We start from the raw sequence: 6,842 nt of genomic DNA on the forward strand, positions 1-6,842 counted from the left end.
GCCCACTCCCATTTAAAATTCTCATTAACACATTTCATTTGATACCCATATCGTACCAACACATTCTAGAGTCAGGCCTGGTCCACCTTTATGGCGATATCCCTAAATGGCGTCCATCTATATAACTATGGCCCACTTCTTCTTAAAATACTCTTTAATGCCTTCCATTTGATACACATGTCATACGAACACATTCCAGGGTTACCCTAGGTTCTTTTTACAACATCGTGATTTTCCCTTACTTTGTCCCCACAGCTCTCAACTGAGTATGTAATGTTCGGTTACACCCGAACTTAGCCTTCCTTACTTGTTTATTTTATATTTATCTTAAAAATCGTTTAGGTATGTGCATCTGTTCACTATATATTTCTTATCTTATACATCCGATTATTTGGAGATTACGAACGGGATTATTGCGCAGCCCCATTCATGAAAGGTATGAAGTCTTCGGCACAGCTGAAGACAGTCCCGTCCTTATTTGTTTATATGTATATTTTTTCTTCAATTTACTTACGTGTTTTCATTTTATTCGTAGATTTGTTCTCAACTTTATGCTTTAGCCGATGGCATTTTTCGACGAATTCGGCGGGATTGTTTTTTGTTAGCCACAAATGTGCCAATAAATTTTATTTTATTGGCTCAAAAAGCAAATAACAAATGGCAAACAGAGCGCCAAAAGGAGTCAATACTTTAAGTGGATGAATGCGGTAGTGAGGGAGAATGGAAGAAAAAGGGTTTAAATTGAATGTGATGTGTGTTTGTGCGTATGAATGTAGTGCATAAGGTGGGAAAATACCGCTACTAAAGACAGAAGAAACACAATTACATATGTATGTGTAAAGACATGCTTTACCTACCCAGCAAAAATGCGATTAGTCTAGGTTGAGTTAGGGTTGAGTCGCAGAGGAGTATGCGACTAATGCCAGCTTTGATCTCTTTGTATGCGTTGAACTGTTCAATTTTGTTTGAGCATGTCCTATGACGAGACTAATTGTACCCATTTATGCCCGAACGGGATCAATAGGATCAATCCCCTTTGTACACATATGGGAACGAATGGAGACTAATCTCATTATAAAAAAGTGTTAGTTTTCGTATGGTACTAGGTTATGTACATTTTAAACGCAATATTAAAACTTGCAAAAAATTATTTGATACATCTGTGTAAAAAAATTACTAAGTCGCCACCTCATTCCAAGAGATATAGGTCGATTATAATGGAACATAAGCATATGAAGCTTATTAACCTTCCATCCCTTGAGAGCCGCAGGGAAATGTTGGGTGTATTGTTCATAGTGAAATTATTGGGAGGGATTGTGAATAGCCCATTTTTACTTAGTGAGATAAAGATTAATGTCCTTATGAGGCCATCAAGACATTTTCAACCACTCTTCCTGAGTACATACAGATCTAATTTTGAAATGCACGAAGCTTTTCGTTGTTTGTGTCTGGATTTCAACAAGCACTGCATCAATTTCGATATTTCAGACTAGCCTTTCTTAATAAGAAAAGTATACTATTTAACCTAAATTAGAAAATGCTTATCTAATGCAAGCATGGGCAAAAATTCGATATTTCAGATTCGTTTTTCTTAATAAAGAAAAGTATACTATTTAACATGAATTAGAAAATACGTATCTAATGCAAGCACAGGCAAATCAAAGCACATAAAAGTGTGTAAGATCATACGCCTAATAAATATATTACAAAAACTTACTGGTCACTGCGTCATCTACAACATACATTACAACTCAAGAGAGCCCCCTACTGGGCAAACAGCTCCCTCATGAGCATTTCGCGATGGCTCCTTTATGAGCGCTTCACGTCGGCTCCCTAATGGGCACACAGCTCCTTTCTGAGCAATTCTCGTCCTTCAGAGATCCTCACGGCGGCTGCCTGCTTGGGCATACGTATAAGAATTGATGCACAACAATCTATCCTTCTTATAAATTTGTAGAATAAATATGTTATTTATATCGCATATACTCCATATTTTAAATAAATTTAACATTTTTGTCTGTATAAATTTTAAATTGTAGACTAATAAATAAATAAGTAAATAAAATATGTATGGTCCAAGTCATTTAGGTTCATTTGTCTTAAATAATTTGAATCAATCACCTATAATCTTTTTTATTTAACTCACTTCGTTGCCGCTTTCTTTTATGTTTCTTAAAATGTACTACACAGATTTCAACCTGACTAATCCCAACAGTACCTAAAAGGGACTAGGGGAGATCAATTATGCCCCAATGTAGAAAAATGAGATCAATCGTAGACCACTCTTTTTAGGGATTAGCCGCTCTATTCTTTTTGCAGGGTTATCACAGAAGTACCTTTCAGCTGCATCTCCAACTTATCGTTGTCTCGTGGTGCTACCAATAAACGAAATTGGTTTTTATTTGTTTATTGTCTGCAAAATGATTTATTATTTTCGAAATACATTCTTATGTGCTTGTGGTTTTAACGGCGCTTGCAATTCTTTGTTCTTTTCATTTGTATTTTTGTCGAAACACTCCATTTTTGCATTCATTTAAATTCTACTTAAGTCGAACGGCAATTGAGCATATGAATAAGTGGCAATTCAACAACGCATTCGCTTACTTACATACCTGAAGTCAAACACCAAATCAAAACTTTTTAATAAGAATCGAACTATTCCAAAATAGGACAAGCTTACCCTGTTTTCAGAATACTGAAGTATTCAGTGTAAGCAAAAAATCACCTCAGGACTTCTTCCAATTTCAATTCAGTTCCAACTCTCAGTCCCACTACCAGTATCTACCACTTTCACTCCCTCTGCCGCTTTCGCTTCCGATATCACTTCCAAACCTATGCCTATATATAGAATATTTGCTCCAGTTGTAGAGATATAGCGAAAATAACAATAGTAGGGCGTCGCACGGTCCACTTTTCTCAAAACTCAGTTATATGTACTGAAATACAGTCAGTTTGAACCAAATAGACACTTGTGTACGTGACTCTAGAAGAAAAAGAATATTACTATCCGCTCCTGGCTAATTTTTATACCATTCATGAACATGAAATGGTATATTAACTTTGGTCCGATGTTTGTAACGTTGAGAAATATGGTAGATAGACTCACCATTAAGTATACCGAATTGATCAGGGCGACGAACTGAGTTGATATAGCCATGTCCATCTGTCCGTCCGTCCGTCAGTCTGTTTGAACGCAAACTAGTCCCGCAAATTTTGAGATATCTCAATGAAATTTGGCAAAAGGATGTATTTTGTTTTATATTAGACATTTGTCGGATACGGTTGGATCGGACAAATATAACATATATCTCCCATACAACCGATCGTTCAGATAAGACGATTTTGGTCATTCCTGCCGCAATTTAGAAAGTATAAACATAAAACTCGGTGGTATATATGTAGTAAAATAGAGCTTTATTTAATGTTCAAATGTTTATTTCATATTTAAATGTTTATTTTTATATTTAAATGTATTTAATACGCACTTAGATTAGGGTTTAAAATATTTTTAATGTCTATTTTATGTGAGTGTTGAAGCGTGATGATTCGCGAGCTGGACAGAACTGAAACTGTTTAAAATTGAACTTGCAAAACTGTTCTGTTGAAAAGACGCTTCGTTAAGCAGTGTTGTTTAGTTGCTATGTTAAGGTTGTATTTTAAGGTATGTAAGTTTAGGTCTTTCGTCCACTGCCGTGTTCCCGTCCCACATTCGGCCCTCCTGACGCTTCATTCGGCTCGAATGGTTGCTCGGGTTGAACCGAAGGCTCCCATTTCTTAATAAATTCAGCAACAGAAATTGTACGGCCGGGGCCTTCGTGGTCTCCTATTTTTACAACCTCATACCTCCCATGCTTTAAAACTTTACTGATTTTATACGGGCCTAGAAATTTCGGCTTTAACTTTAATCCAGCACCGAATTGTGTTCGCTTAATGGCTACTAAATCATTTACACGGTACCTGTTCTCTTCTTTCCTGTTTTTATTAAACGTCTTCCTATTCTCTTCTTGAATCTTGCTAATATTTGCTTGTGCTTCTTTACGTATATTCTCACGCTCTTCGTCTAACTCTTGTATAGCTGCATCTTCCAGCAATTCAGCCAGCCTAGGTTCAGTGTTCACTTGCATCTCGACTCCAGTTAACAGCTTAAATGGTGAAAATTTCGTGCTTCTTGGTGGAGAGTTGTTTACGGTCTGCTGAACACGCTCTACGTGTTTGTACCAATGACCTGGGTTTTCTGAACAAAGCTTAGATAGCATCGATATAATGATCTTATGGATGCGCTCCACTTGACCATTTCCACGGGGTACGCCGGTAGCAATCAAAAGGTGTTCGATACCCTCCGCTTCGCAATACTCCTGAAACGAATTTGAGGTAAATGCGGCTCCTCGATCCGATACAATTCGTCCTGGGTTTCCAAACACAGAAGCCTGCCTTTTGAGTCGGTCTATGACAGCATCTGCCGCAGTATTTCTGGTTGGATAAAGCCACACAAACTTAGAGAATGCGTCAACAACCACAAATATGTAACTATAGTATTTAGTGGTCTGCTCCATTGGGCCTACGTGGTCGACATGGTAGGTCTGTCCTGCTTATCTATCGGGGTTAAGAACCCTTCCTTTTTACCTGACTTGCTCTCTCCTACAATACATTCCACACAGCTCCTTACAATCCTGGTGATTTTAGGGGTCGCTTGAGGAATATAATACGTTTTTTCAAGTGCGTCTTTTGTTTTTGCAATAGAAAAATGACCTTGCCTATGTGCCATCCTAATTATTTCATCCTCCATAGCCGATGGGACGACTATTAGTTCCTTGATGGGATCCTTGTAGAGGATGTCATACTTAAGATAAAAATCTTCGTAGCTATCCTTTCCCAACACTGTACAAACTGCCCTTACCCAATGGTCATCATTTTGTGCCTGCCGCAACCTATGTATCAACGTATCCTCGAGCATCAAACACGACACTCTGCTCAGTGCATCCACGTGCTTCATTTTCGAGCCACTGCGGTGTTCAATCTCATAACTGTAGTCCTGCAAAAACATTGCCCAGCGAGATACTCTTGACGGAATATCGCGCTTTTTCATCGTCATCGTGAAGGCGTTGCAATCAGTTATGATCTTGAATCTGATACCCAGTAAATAAACGCGCCACTTCTTGAGGGCCACTACTATAGCCAACACTTCGTGCTCATACGAATGGTATCTTTCTTCAGCTGGCTTGCACTTACGGCTCATGAACTGCACAGGATGAAATGCCTGGTCATCTGTGTCTTTTTGCATCAAAACAGCGCCATAACCAAAGATGCAGGCATCTGCGTGCACTTCAGTAACTGCCTTAGGATTGTATAGTTTTAAAACGGGTGCTTTCATCAGAGCTGCCTTCAGCTGCTGAAAAGCGGCTATCTCCGCATCTCTCAATTCGAATTTTGAATCTTTTCTAAGGTTATCCGAAAGGGGTTTAGCTACCACCGCGTAACCTTCTATGAATCTCCGGAAATACGACGTTAAGCCGAGAAAACGCTGCAAAGACTTTTTATCATGAGGTATAGGGAAATTCGCAACGGCTTGAGTTTTTGCCTCTGATGGTGCTATGGTACCATTTTCCACTATGTACCCCAAAAAGTCCACTCTACGCACGAGAAATCTACATTTACTCCATTTTACTTTTAAATTGTACTCTGCCGCTCTATTTAGCACACGCTCTAACTTCTGGGTGCCCTCATCTACATCCTTGGAGGGAATAATGAGGTCATCCATATAAGCCACGAGTGTGCCATTCTGAATCAAATCCCTAAAGACGGCGAATATGAATCGCGAGAACACGGCAGGCGAATTTGAAATTCCGAATGGGACATAGCAAAACTCAAACTGATCGTTGTGGGTTACAAAAGCCGTATATTTTCTAGAACTATCCTCGACCGGTACATGGAAAAATCCGTTGGCTAAATCGAGAGTAGTAAAAACAAGAGCACCCTGCAATCTCTCAATAACGTCATCTAATAGGGGCATTGGAAAATTATCTCTAACGATTTTCGCGTTTAGCCGCCTATAGTCACAACAAAGGCGCTTACTACCATCCTTCTTGGACACTAACACAATAGCGGATCCATATTCTGATGTGCTCCGTTGAATTATACCTTCTTCTAGCCATTTTGCTACCTGGTCATCTACGCATTTCTTGTCTGCGAAAGACATACGCCTAGGCCTTTCATAGATCGGAATATCATCGGTAAGTATAATTTTCATTTTGACTGGAGATTCACTCACCATTTCCGGCTTATAACTAACAATCAACGATTTCACAACATTGAGCTCGGAAATCTGCAAATGTGACAAGTCGACATCTGGTTCACTAGTCTCAAATTCTTCTACTATGTAGCACATACTCTTAAATTCTTCTAGCACTTCCAGCTTTCCTTGCTGCTTTTCCTTCCCCTCAATTTCACTAACGCACGTATCCGGATCTCCTAAAATACTACCGCTTTGTGACTTATTTTCAGTTTCACTTTTGGCTTTAAATTTAGCCGACTCCTCCGACACAATTATATCTACCTTCTTGAGTATGGTGTTGCCGATTATCGCCGAGTAATGCATGTCACGCTCTCTCACAGCATGGAAAGTAATTTCAAGCTGTAAATCGTCAACTTGAACGGGAATTATAAAGCTACCTAATGTATTAAGAACACTACCGCTTATACCTCTTAGCTTACGTCTATCCTTGCTCAATTCGATATCCCCACCGAACATAAGTAAGATGTCATAGCGTATCAAACAAAGGTCGCAACCGGTGTCGATTAATGCCTACAAGGTTATACTATTGTACACCAAATCCTTAAAAATG

The sequence above is a fragment of the Eurosta solidaginis genome, chromosome 5, assembly GCF_040869045.1.
Source record: "Eurosta solidaginis isolate ZX-2024a chromosome 5, ASM4086904v1, whole genome shotgun sequence".
NCBI classification, from domain to species: Eukaryota; Metazoa; Arthropoda; class Insecta; order Diptera; family Tephritidae; genus Eurosta; species Eurosta solidaginis.